Below are 14,024 nucleotides of genomic sequence, written 5' to 3' on the forward strand. Positions count from 1 at the left end.
CAGCATTTGGGTAAAAGATGCTGCAGGACCTCTCTTTCCCCCTCCCAGAAAATTAAAATTAATTCTTTAAATTGTACTTTTTTACCTTTGTACCACTTTAAAACAAACACCCTCCCCATGCTGATGAACCAGCACTCCGTTGCTGAATATGCTGCGCTGTAAATCAGGGCAAAAGTGAGGTCCCAACGTTTTGTCACTCTCAGTTTGAGCTGAGTTCTGTATTGTCAGGTCATTCATTTGCTGCTGTTTGTGTTCCTTGGTGATGGGGTGATAAATAGCTGTCCCTGCCATCACTCAAGTGGCTGCTGCTGGAAGTGACAAAGTGATGCAGGAACCAGGCTCTTGCAGACGTTAAGCTCTGCTTAATAAGTTAGAAAACACTTAATTTTTTCCCTGATGAGGACAAAATCCTTTATATGAATGCAAAACAATGTTGCTTCTCAGATCTGTAAAACTGGAAGGGGAAGTTAATGGCCCATATGACCTTAACACCTCTGGGTGCTTCTGTCCCACATCCTAGATTAGATTTTAAATTCTGAATCAAAAAATTCCACCCATATCTGACTACAAATCTTATGTCGGTGCCTGATGCAACTTACTGAGAGGTTTATATATTGGAATATTCATTTTCAATAAAACCAAGTTGAGATGGAATAGAAATGTCAAATGGTAAAGGAAAATTAAGTGGGAAGAGCTGTTTCCCCATACTTGTAACAAAGGGAGTGGTAGATGTAAAATGGAGTGGAGAGATCTCCTTCAGGATATGTGGATAAAAAAATTGAGGATTTCTTGTCCATTGCTATGAAACACTGTATTCTTGGTGGTTTTTTGTGTCTGGTCCCTCAAAGATGTGGATGTGGGAGCTGCAGTCTTTGATCCCTGCTCATCAGCCCCTCTAGATCCAGCTCCTGGCCAGCTGGAGCACACACTTCCTCTTGCTCAGCTGGACAAGCAAACCAAAACAAAAATGGGAATGTGGGGCAGGAACAGGACTGGAAACAAGATGTTGTGAAGTTCATGTAGAAGCTGAGAATGTGGCAGTAAAAGGATGGAGAGATGAATTTCCAAAGGATTCCTACAGTGGAAGGAAAGAGCAGGCACCTTTAAAGTGAACCTTTCAATAACCCACCCCACTTGCCAAGAGTCGTGCAAACCCAACATGGAAGTTTCTTGTAGGGAAATGAGAAATGTGATGTTTTCTCATCTTCTGTGGGGAGTACAAGAAGAGTCAACCTTATTTTCAGCAAAAAAAGGATATTAAGAAAATAATTTCTGTGCTGGACTTCTGAAATAGCTCACTTGGGGAGTCTTAATATTCTGGTTGCTATTCCCTGAGTTGGCCTAAGCTTTTCCTGCCAGTAACTTCATCTCAATGCAGCAACAGTTATCTGTGAAGTCTAAGTGATCCTGCAATAAAAGGGCCTTCTTAATCAGAGATGGTAACGTCTGAGACAGTCAGTGCTTTCAGCATTGGCATCCTGTTCTGCTCAGGCAATCCCACGTAGGAGGAAGACAGACACAAAAAGTGATTTGGCTGTAATGCAGCAAAACAAATTCTGGCCAAATTGTGGACTTGGAGTTAATGGGTACACAGTGTTACTCTGCAAGTCTGCAGCGCTGCCTGGAAATCAGGGGCAGTTTTGTAGCCTGTTAACTACTTAGGACTGTTTTGTTATTTCAAGTTTGGCTTCAGCCAGTGAAAAATGGGGCACTTTCACATCTTATATTTCAAAAATAAAAACGTTTTAAGAATATTAAGGGCAAGTCTTACTCGATTGCTTTAGAGCGGGTGCTGAGGCTGTGATCTCATCCATTTATATGCATGTGTGTGTCATCCCCCTTTCTCCCCCAGCCAACTGGATGTTGACTTATGGTGTCAGTTTTCTCCTTGTGGATGTGGAGCGAGCCTTTCCTGCTGTTCCATGTTTTACAGTGCATCCACGCTCCGGAACGGCTGCACATAAATTGTGCCCAGGCCATTTAAGAACATCGGATCCTGCGGGGTCAGACTGGCAGACGAGCCCAGGAACCAGTCTGTGATGGCAGTAAAAGCATTCCTTGCAAAAAGTCAGCCTTCATCTGGCACCTGGAGAAATGGCAGAAACCACACCCAGGGCTTCAGCTTTTGGGGTTGTTCAAGCTGGAGAAAAGGAGGCTCAGGGGGGCCCTTCTGGCTCTGCACAGCTCCCTGACAGGAGGGGACAGCCAGGTGTGAGTTGGGCTCTGCTCCCAGGGGACAGGGACAGGAGAGGAAACACCTCAACCTGCACTGGGGGAGGGTCAGGTTGGACATCAGGAGGAATTTCCCCATGGAAAGGATTGTCAGGCATTGGAACTCCCCAGGGAGGATGGAGTCCCCATCCCTGGAGGTGTCCAAGGAAAGCCTGGATGTGGCACGCAGTGCTCTGAGTTGGTGACAAGGTCATGATGGCTCACAGGCTGATCTTGGAAGTCTTTTCCAGTCTAAATGATTTTGTGATTTATAGATTGAGAAGGAAAATTTGGGCCATCAGGTGTGATTTCTCTGCCCTTGCCCAAATCTTTCCATTACTGTTTCTCCTGATAATCCTTGACCGTCATTCTGGAGCTCTTCTGCTCTGAGCTCTTCTCAACAAGGGCACTTGCTGGTTCTTCCCTGATCAGTCTCAGTCACAAGTAAAATTGGTTCCAAACTAATTTTTACAGGTTAAGAGAGGTTTTTAGACCAATCCTGTTTGGTTGTTTGCCAAGACCTTTATATTCCAAAGTATTAAGGCTGAGTAGTCTTTTGATATTAACTGCTGCTTGTTATTTGCAGCATCAAATATACCAAATAAATTCTTATTAAGTCAGGGTTTGGCACAGTGAAGGACACAGGAAGGTATATGATGTATTTATTTACTTTACATCTCTCAGCTTTTATTTTTTCACTTCAGATCATTTGACTTCAGGAGCTGGAGCTGAAATAAGAGCAAATGTGAACTGTGTGAGGACAGTGGGAGAAGATGTTTCACTTTCTGCTTTGGATTCTAAAGGAGGTCCTAAAAAAGATTTGTCAGAGTTACTCCACTTCTCCTTTTCTTTCTCAAATCCTGAAATGGTTCTGTTGGTGCAGATCCTTGGTGAGAACTGCTGGGCACCAACCAGCACTGTGTAATTATTAACCCTTTCCAGTGATCCAGGTATTTCACTGTTTCCATCACCCCTCCCCTGTAGAATTATTAAGACATTATGTCTTACCATGTAATGGTAATCTAGTGCCAGCAAGAGGGGAAAAGCTAAAACAGGTTACTTCATCCCTGGGAGTGTCCAAGGCCAGGCTGGACAGGGCTTGGAGCAATCTGGGACAGAGGAAGGTGTCCCTGCCCATGGCAGGGGGTAGAATGCGATGAGCTTGAAAGTTCCTTCCAGCTCAAACCATCCCAGGATTCTGTGATAATCAGATTTATTTTTTTTAAATACAAAATCAGTCTAGGAAAATCTGTCTATTTTGACTGTGAGATGAGAACTTACAGGCAGTGACTTTTATGCCATTCTGTTGTCTAGAGGAACTTGCAGCAGTCTTGCTGCTGTAACTTTGGAATGTCTTCCAGGAGTTGTTTAAATTCTAGGACTGACCTCAGGGATGGGAATTTGGCTGTGCTTTCAGTGGTAAGTCATGTTTCAGCAGGGGTTAAACTGGATTAACAAATTGTCTCCTTGGGTGGATGGTGACAGAGATTTATATAAGAGATAAGTGTGCCAGTGTGCCAGTGCATTATCAACTGGGTGTAAAAAATCATAAAGAACTAAGTAATAAATGAAGTTGAAAGTACCCCTTTATATAAGTCAGTGTTTTGGATAATATTCTTAGAACTAACTAAAAAGATAAAAATTCATCCTCCCGTCTCCTGTGCTTGGCAGCAGAATTGTTGGTCAGCAGGAATGTGCAGAACTTTGTGAAAAATTGTTTTTTAGATAATTGCCTGTTGCAGACTGTCTAGAGGAACTCACATTTTATTTTTGGCATATTGCATTAAACAGTAGCTTTTACATTTTAGGCCTGATGTGTTGATTTATATATCCTCCAGTCCTCTGGTGGACTTCCAATTTCCAAACTTGGATACCTCTCTTCAGTAACTGAAGTCAAAATTTTTAGTTCTCAGACAGGAAGAGTAACTTTCCAAGTCAGTACCTGTCCAGCTCAGAGAAAAACCACAAGGTGATGATGGGGATGGGTCTAAAAGCTTGCACAGGAAAGGCTCTACACTCATTCCGACCTGGATTTTGGGGTGTAGACCTTTGAATGCCTTTTAATCAATATCCATGCACTTGGAGAAGGCCTGGAATCTTACCTAAAAGCTCAGAATCAAAGTGGAAGTCATGTTTGAATTAAAAATACTGAGTTTTTTTCTTTAATTGCCCTTAAAACTGGAAGCTTGTTAACAGCAGCTCATTGTTTTGTCACTGCTACACAGGAGATATTGCACAGATATTTTTGAATTTTGCTTGTTAGCAGCCAGTGTTGCAGGGGGAAAATGCAGTTTGATGGTACAACCGCAGCTCTTGAAATATATTTTGGGGGGATGCTGCTGGCTCATCTTGGTACTCCAGCAGCTGGAAATCAGATGGAAGCATTCACACCACAAAAAGATCTTGCACCTATTTTTAATTGACAGTTATTGTAACTTTAATTAATATTTCAATGGCACGTGTGTAAATCTGGGTTTGTCTCCAACCGCTGCTTCTCTTGTTTTAGAGTGTGACTGGATGGGATGAGATTAATGGACTCTTCCATTTATTTCAATTTAAAATAAAATGTGTACATGAAAATACACAAACCTATAAATACAAACCTCTCTCCAGGAGTCTGAATGGCCAAATATAAAGAATTTTCCCAGATCTTTGAAACACAGGGTGAGGCATGGAGATGGAAAAATGTGGAAATGATGGAAGACTGGGCTGGAATAATTCCTCAGATGATTTCTGGTTATCTCCTTACAGCACTGGGATGCAGCTTTGAGGAGTCAGCCTTGCTCTGAGAGGATCCCTTTGAACCTCTGAGCTGGTATCTGGCCCCTTTGGACAGGAACAAGGTTACTTTTCACTTCCTTGGCTGTTTAGGGTTTAGGGAATAAGCTGTATCCTGGCTAGGAGGGTTTTGGATTAGGGAGAGGTTTAGGGAGTTAGAGATTTTTTTTCTGTGGATTGTTGTTCCAGCAGGTAATACAGGTTGAGTTAAGAAGGGCTTGGACAAACCCTGATGTCAGCAGCCCACTGGTGTGTCAGAACAGCTCAATGCTTTGGAATATACAAAATATCTAAATCTGGGGGATAAATTAATGGTTTTTAGATACTATTGTGGCCACACTGCTGTTGCTTCCCCCAGCACCAGCCTGGACCTTGTGTTTAATCTAAGTTCAAACATTTGGTTCATAAACCAGCTGTAGGAGATAATGCATTTTCTGCTTGTTTCTGGAAGTGCAAAAACTCCAAAATCAATCAGCTTTGAGAATAAATTGATGGCAAGTCTGCCTGTGTTGGGTACAGATGATTTGTTCCTAATTCTTCCTATCCCTTTACCTTCTGACTGGCTCACAGTTAGCAGGTTTCCTGCAGACATTGCTTGCATCCACTTGCATTATATATGGAAAAAAAGAAAGTTTTCAGAGAAGTTAGCAAGTGAAAATGGAGAATGTAATGGCAGCCAGAACTGTAGCCTTTGCTGACAGTGACAGCTATAATTATATATGGGGCACATACATTCTAGCAGATCCTTCCATTTAACCACCCTGGTTTAAGCACAGACCAAATTTAGGATCTGAGCTTGGTGACCATGGCACTCACTAAATCTCTAATTCCATCTTCTGCCATTTACTGTCTTTCTCAAATGCTCAGTGAGACTTTTTTTTCCTAGTTGTTCTATGGAACAGCTTTGATTTTTCTCACTTTGTGGTTATTTTAAGCTTCAGAAAACAATAAGAATGTACTTTCTTTTTTTTTTTTTTTCCCCTCTTTCCTCTGTGCTTTTATGAAAGCAGAATCTGTGTAGATAAAGCACAGTTGATCTGTTAGGGATTACTGTTTCTCAGTTATTCTTTTGCTCTTGCATATCATGCCTTTATGTAGAAGAATATTTAAAGGTGCCGTGTAGAACAGTGAGATGAAAGATTCTTTGTGCATTGAAGAATTCTGGTGTCACAGGAGTCCACCTGTTCTCCCCTAACTTTTTTTTTTCCTCCAAACTGAAGTTTATTTAAAGTGATTTTTAGTGCTTAGAAAAGCTGCTGGCTTTTGACAGCCTTCAAGATTGAAAGGCTGTCCCCACAGGTGGTGGCAGCAGCACTGTGGCCTGGAATTCAGGGCACAAGAGTGGGAATCAGAAGATCCACGCTCTGTTCTCATCTTTATCTCAGCTGACCTTGAGCCAAGTGGCAGCAGCTGAGGCTCGGTTTTCTGTGGGGAATTTTACCCTGGCTCACGAGGACATTGTTGTAAAGATTTGCTGTTCACTTAGGGAAGAAGAGACAAAGGATAAAAACTCCTTGCATCATCATCAAGCGACAGAGCTCGTGTCCAGTCCACCAGCCACGAGAATAATTGACAGTTTTCAGGAGAAGATACTACCAGCAGCCTGTGGAAAACCTCTGGATGAGGGGGAGTTCTTTTTGTCTGTGCAAAATTATCCCAGAGGGGCTGACAGAACCACACTGGTTTCGTTTGGTGTGTCCTACATGAATGAAATCGTGGTGATTTCTGTGCAGAGTTGAGCTGGATCTGCCCAGAGATCCACTGGATGTAGCTTTGTGTGTCACATCGTGGTCAGTATGGGACAATTAATGCACCCATCCAGCTTGCAGAGCTCATCCTCTGATTAAGCACCAGAGGAGTTTTCTTTTTGACCCTTTCAGGCCATCAGCTTAATTCCCAGAAGCTTCAGATTTAATTACCCAAATCATTACCACAGCATGCGTAGCTGTAGATTTTATTAACGACCATAAAATTACTGAATCCTCTTTAAAATGAGTGTGGATTCTCAGCCAGGCTCCCTTCATACCTCAGCTCTAGTGCAGGTGAATCCCACAGGTTGGTGCAGCACCTTTGCAAGTGCCACCTTTCTGCACCTCATTTCCTCCAAACTTACTCCCATTAGTAATAACCCTTCTGCATTTCTGCCACCAAATTCAGGTGTTCTTGCCTCTCAAATGGTAGCTGAGCTGAAGTTTTACAATTTTTACAGCCTGTTCTTATACCTTTAGCAGCAGCCTGACCTTTACACCTCTCTGTTTCAGATTCCTTCCACTCACTCTGTTGCCTTTGTGCCTATCCCTAAAATGTTCTTTAATCCATTTCAATTCCTTCTCCCTGCACAATACTTTATGACTTTGTAAATCAGCCTGAGTGGTACAAAATCAAATGCTTTCCTGAGATCCTGATAACTTATGTCCACTGTTTCACTCTTGTCTAACCTAACGATTTGGTCGTATAATAAAAAGGATTTCAGCAGATTTGTCAGGCATGACCTTCCTTTTATGAATCTGTACTGAATGTCCTCTACTAAATTATGCATTTCCAAATGTTCTGCAATTTTGGCTTTTATCAACACTTCCAATACATACCCACAGCTGAAGCTGGATTTCCTGTTCGAAGATTCAGCAGAACTGTGTAACAGCCCAATGAAATTCATCAGTTTTTCAGAAGTCTCCATCATACAACTTCAGCTTCTTGTCCTCGTCTTACTGAATGGTTCTTTCTGAGAGAGAGAGGGTTTGGATTGGATATTAGGGAGAAATTCTTGGCTCTTGGGGTGGGGAGGCCCTGGCACAGGGTGTCCAGAGAAGCTGTGGCTGTCCCTGGATCTCTGGAAGTGCCCAAGGCCAGGTTGGATGGGGCTTGGAGCAGCCTGGGATAGTGGAAGGTGTCAGGGTTGAAACGAGGTGAGCTTTGAACCACCTTTCTACCCCAAACTATTCTGGGATTCTATAATCCTTGACATTGCAATCAGTATTTTGGTTTATAGAGCTCTTGACAGTCCTGTGTGCTCAGGAAATGCACAGGATTGGTGTCACACATGGAATGAGTTGCTGAGTCTCAGCCCACTCACAGGTGAGGGGGTTTAACCTGATAGCTCAGTCTAAATTTGCTCCCAAGCTTCCTAAATAATTTCAATTGAGACTGGAGGTCAATTCACCTCTGTGCATCCATTTATTTTCCTTGCCTGTTTCCTAAAGAGTATTTTCCGTTGCAGACTTGTGTTGTGCTTTTGGCTGAATATATATGTGTGAAGGGGGAAGGGAAACTCCAAATCCTCTGAGTGTTCTCGCTTAAAGCCCTTATGTTTGTGCTTATACCTACTTTGAACGTATACCTTGTCACTTGGGCTATGCTTCCAAATCTGGATTTCTCTTGGAGGGATGTTCTGACCCACCTACTTTGCACTGCTGATATATTTAGCAAAGTTTTGCCGTAATAGTCCTCCGGTGCTGTCCCAAAGCTGTCACCTGCTCTTCTGCCTCCCTCCTTCCCAGGCCCCTTCCATGCGTCAAAAGCCACCTGCCAGAGTTGCTCACAGGACAAGGGGAATGGCTTCAAACTGAGAGTAAGTTTAGATTCTCTGCTGGGGAGAAATTCTTCCCTGTGAGGGTGGTGAGGCCCTGGCACAGGGTGCCCAGAGAAGCTGTGGCTGCTCCATCCCTGGAAGTGTCCAAGGCCAGGCTGGATGGGGCTTGGAGCAACCTGGGATAGTGGAAGGTGTCCCTGCCTGTGACAGAGGGATGGAATGGGATGAGCTTTAAGGTTCCCTCCCAACCCAAACCATCCTGGGAGTCCCTCATTCCTTGTCCCCAAGCAAAGGTGCTGTTCAGCCTGGTTAGATTGAGACCAGCACAGAAGGGTCCCAGCTGGATCTAAAACTCCCTGACAGGAGGTTGCAGCCAGGTGGGGATCAGCCTTTTCTCCCAGGTAAAAACAGACAGGACAAGAGGAAATTGTCTCAAGCTGTGCCAGGGGAGATTTAGATTGGATATTAGGAACAATTTCTTAAACAAAAGGGTGGCAGGCATTGGAAGGGGCTGCCAGGGAATATTGAAGTCTCCATCCCTGAAGGTGTCCAAGGAGCATTTGGATGTGGCACTCAGTGCTCTGGGCTGGGTGACAAGGTGGGGATCAGTCACAGCTGGGACTCGATGATCTTGGAGGGCTTTTCTAACCTCAGTAATTCTGGGATTCTGGGATCTCGATGCTGGAGCAGAACATCTGGGGATGGAGTATTTGTTAAGGCCATAGGGAATGGTCTATTCTTTAGCCTGAACCCAGCTTTTAGAGCACAGACATCACTAGAACCCTGCTTGGGTCTGTGCCTGCCCTGTATCTACTGCTTATTGAAGGAGAAAACTGGAGTTATGGAGATACTTAACTTAAAATTACAGAAAATGCTCAGTGTAATATATTGGCTTTTCTTTAAAAAGCCAGGTTTTGCCTCCCTCCTCCAATCTTCCTGTTAGATGTCATCCAAGATGGATTCCAAGTGCAAAAGAATTTAAAAAAAAGGAAAGGAAATAAAGCAAGTGAACCTGCAGCAAGTGAATCATTCCTACTAAATTTAAACCACTTATTATGGGGAGGGAAAAAAAAAAAAAAGAGAACTCGGATTACAGGTTTAGCAAGCGTGAGCACATACTTCAGCTTGTATTGCTGGATTCACAATTGCCAAACTACTGATTTCTTGGAACTCTGCTATTAGCATTGTTAAGCAGTGTTCCAGACAGTCACTCCTATAAATCCTGTTAATATGTTAAGCAGGAGAAGGCCTTTGAAAGAATAATATTTAGCTGGCAAGTGATCTCCATTTGGGTGTGTGGTCTGGGCTAAGGTAGGGGAAATGACTGTGCTTGCTCTTGGAATGTTTTGCTGGAGCTTCCAGTTGATGTTTGTTTGAAAGTTGCTGCCATTTCTAGTAGGCGCTTGGGAATATTTTATTTATTTTTTGGGAGAAAAGTGTTAAATGGGGCTATGAAGGGGTCAACAAGAAAACTGGAGAGGGACACAGGGAATGGCTTCCCACTGCCAGAGGGCAGGGCTGGATGGGATATTGAGAAGGGATTCTTGGCTGTGAGGATGGTGAGGCCCTGGGATGGAATTCCCTGAGAAGCTGTGGCTGCTCCTGGATCCCTGGAAGTGTCCAAGGCCAGGCAGGACAGGCCTTGGAGCAACCTGGGATAGTGGAAGGTGTCCCTGCTCATGACACAGGGTGATACTGGATGAGTTTTAAAGTCCCTTCCAGAACAAACCATCCTGTGATTCCACGATTCTCCAGCTCTTGATTTTGGAGTTAGTATTTTGTTTCACCTAGCTTTGAGAGTACTCTGTGCTCAGATCAGGCTACCAGCAGCTCCCACCTGCATTTCAGCAGGGTGGGTGTCACACGTGGAAGGAGTGTCTGAATCTCTGCCCAGTCACAGATCAGTGAGTTCCAACCCCCTGCCTTGGGCAGGGACGAGTAATCTCTGTTCTGCACAAGTCACTGGGGAGAAACAAGATATAAAGTCACCAGAGTACAGCTTTACCTTGGACTAAAAGCTCATCCTCTCCCTTTCGTCTGCTGCTCCGTGTTCCTCTGCAGGGGTGGGAGAGCCCCTCAGGCTTTCTGGCAAAGCTGTGAAAAAGGAAACTTTGATCGGCCTCTTTGCTTGCCATGGATAATTCCTTTAGAGGGGAAGCTGATCAAAGTCCAGGTCAGCCGGGAGGAAGAAGAGGGGAAGCAAAAAAAGGACGGTGGAGCCACAGATCGATATTTTCAGCACAACAGGTTGACAAGGGCACGGGGTGGAGCAGGGCAAGGGGACGTGTTTGATCTGTGCTGCTGCAGTGGGGACACGTCTGCCACATCCCAGCCCTGTTCCAGCATCCCTGGCAGACTCAGGATTCTTAGATAACTCCTCTTGTTCTCAAGTGAACAACAGATGGGTGCCCTGCGTGCCCTGTGGCCTCCAGCAGTTGTGAGCAGAGGGCAGACCCGGCGACACTGCCCTGCTCTCAGCCTCCTTTTGTGGTACAGTTTTTGTGTAGACCTTTTTGGAGGTGAAAAAGAACTGCATTCTTATTTTATTACGAGTAACTGAAAGCTCACATCATTTTTCAGAACGCCATTTTAAATTTTGTAAAGTTCCTACCAAGTTTATTGTTTGCACAGCATTTTATCATATTCCTTTTTGGGAAGAAGTAATGATGATCTTAAATCCAAAACCTGTTTTAAAACTGATAATACTTAAATTTTATGCAGTGAATTTGCTATTGTCAAGTGATACCACTTTCCTCCTAATGCTTTTTCTTGTGCTATACGACAGTGCAAAAATAAAGGATTGCGAGGCATGACTTGTTTCTCTTGCTTGTTCCTGGTACAAGTGATGGCAGATACAATTCTGTTTTCTTTTTTTGGGTCAGCAGCTAGGTGCAGGTTCTTGAACTCAGTTCACCTGAATGTGCTCCTCGTACTGGCCATCTTCATTGGATCATGTAGTTGCAGTTCTCTGTGGCTGCCAAGGGTTTTACATCTGTGCAAATGCAAATTCCAAGCATGGTAGACCACTCTATGAAAAAAGGCATCTTTTGGAAGTGTTCCCTGATTTGGCACATGAAAACGTAAAAACAAGTCAAATGAAAAGGAATTCAAGTTTGATTTAATCAACATATTTCAAAGCTCTTGTCTTGCAATTAATCTCCCTCTGTCAAGGACCCAATGCCAAGTTTGGGGCATCTACTGAGGTGTTCCCTGGGGAGTCATGGATGAGGGAAGGTCCCTTCCTGTCCAGTTGGATAAACACTCTGATTTCTTGGAGCTGTTGTATCTTCTGCAGTGTCCCTTATTGACCCTGCCCTTTCCCATCCTCAACCTCTACAGAATCTGTGAGTTCCTCTTCCTACTGGACTCCTGAATCCCCTTTGGGACAAGCATCCTGCAGTGGAGATGGATTCATGGCATGCAGATACTGTGCTTGGCAATAGAGCACCTCATTTCACCAGAGCTCCTGTGTCCCTGTATCCCTCACAGAAAACTGTTAATTGGGATGGTTTTAGAAGGAACCTCTCATTTATTTTATGTTTGGCCCAGGCTTGGACTCAAGGACTTGGCAGTCTCCCATCCATCAGTTTTGTTGGGATGAAGGTGTGTTCCCCTGCTGGTGTCATGTAGGGACTTTAAATCTCAGTTCCACTTCAGTGTCTGCCTTGTCTCTTGTAGCTCTGGAGGAGTCAGGTGGCTCTTAATTCACTCTTCCTCCCCCATTTCAGTGGTCAGACTGATCTGAGGTGACTCAGAACCTGTTTGATCCATAAGGAAATTGAGTTGTAGCAGTCATTGGCTGTCCTTGCTAGTCAGGAGTTTGTGCCTTGCTGCCACTCTTCTGCGGGTGACGTTCACATGTAATTTCAGCTGGAAAAGACAACTCAAGCCTGCTCTTGGATTCCAGGTGAATTTTTAGCTGCAGATGGAGGGGTCAACATGCAGCAATCCAGGAGATACACATGTAGGTGGTGGGGATGTTAAAGCTGGAAGCTCATTCATAAAACAATAACCAAAGTGCAACCAAGGTGCTCTGCTCAAATGTGTCTGCAGAGGTGGCTTGGTGACAGCATTTCATTTCCAGCTGCCATTAAGGACAAAGCAACACTAAATTACATCCTTTTACTGGGATTGCATTGCCTTTGATGGATGTCTGGGACTTCTGGAGTAGCTCAGGGGTCCTTTCCAGTGAAATACTGATGGTCATTTCTGCCTTTTTGGAAGCCTTGGAGTTTGGGAAACTTCATGATCTTGTGACTTCAATTTTTCTATAGTGGGATCTGTTGCCAGTCTGCCTCAAAATGGAGCTTGGCCTCTGTCTCGTGCTCTAGGAAATTCCACTAAATCTGGGCAAGGAGGTTTCTTTTGTATGGGATTTGGGAGGGAGGATAAGGGAGAAACAGTTTTGACTGTGATCCTTGGCTAATTGTCCTGTGCAGATGTGATGCAGGGCATATTGTAGGAGAAATAATTTATTTGCTTTTTTTATATTTCCCTGTAATAAATGATAAGCTGTGGCTGTATCATAAGATTAAGGTGTTTGTTTTCTTCTGTCATTGTTTCCCCCGCAGAGTTCAGAGAAAAAACACGATCCCATAAAGAAATTGTAAACTTGTTAACTTGACAAGGAGCTGCTGCATTCCCTCACCATAATCCCAAAATATGGCCTGCTCCAGGGTTGTACTGTGAAAGGTTTGGTAAACAACACAGTCACAGTAGGAATGAAAACAGCAATGGTTGGAGGTGACTTCTGAACATTTTTTCCAAAGATTTTTGTGTTCATAAAAAGCGTGATCTTTTGCTGCTTTCCACTCACTGGTGCAGGTTGCTGAGAGAAAAGAAAATCTTAAATTTTGAAGATACTCAGGACATGGTCCTGAACAACTGGCTTTGGTGGCCCTGCTCGAGGAGGGAGCTTGGATGAAAGGATTTCCACGTGGAACTGGATGCTTCACGTCACCAAGCCGTGGGGTGTGTTCAGGAGGTGGCAGCGCCTGGAGAAGGTTCCTAGCCTTGCTTCCCAGGGCACAAATAAAACACATCCTTGAGTCATATGGCAAAGCTTTTTTTAATTTTTTTTTTTTTTTTCCCTAATATGCCTATTTTGGGAAAATGGGCTAGAGAGTCCTAGATTAGCTCCAGTATTTTGGACACTAGTCCTACTTTTGTGCGTGTACCCAGATGAATTTAAGTTTTGATACGAACGCGGTACCTGGACTTTTAAAAGCACTTGGTAAATAAAAGCCTGCCTGAACATCTCCCAGAAATAAAGGACTTGGGACTGACAAAGGAGGGTTGCTGTCTGGAATGTGAGGCCAGACACATTCAAAACAGAAATCAAGTACAAATTTGTAGTGGAGAGGGTGATTAATCACCAGAATGAACTGGAGTGGATGGATCCTTGGTCTCTTGCTGGTTTTGAGGAGAGATGTCCTGGGAGGGAAGTTAACCCAGGTAACAGCTTTACTTCACACTGGCCTCAGTTAGAGAAACCAGTTGAACCCCA

The 14,024-nt window shown here is 43.9% G+C and overlaps 1 protein-coding gene across 10 annotated transcripts in view; it reads left to right on the plus strand.

The window, feature by feature from the left end:
• HMBOX1 (homeobox containing 1) overlaps positions 1 to 14,024 on the plus strand; it is a 116,949-nt gene that overhangs the window by 27,356 nt on the left and 75,569 nt on the right. Inside the window, exon 2 of one of the 10 annotated variants that reach the window (XM_058834211.1) lies at positions 4,963 to 5,054. The exons of the other annotated variants lie outside the window; for them this stretch is intronic. The gene's annotated coding sequence lies outside the window, so the exon portion shown is untranslated. The remainder of the gene's footprint in view (positions 1 to 4,962; positions 5,055 to 14,024) is intronic. 10 annotated transcript variants of the gene reach the window in all.

Source organism: Poecile atricapillus, chromosome 3, assembly GCF_030490865.1.
Source record: "Poecile atricapillus isolate bPoeAtr1 chromosome 3, bPoeAtr1.hap1, whole genome shotgun sequence".
Taxonomy (NCBI): Eukaryota; Metazoa; Chordata; class Aves; order Passeriformes; family Paridae; genus Poecile; species Poecile atricapillus.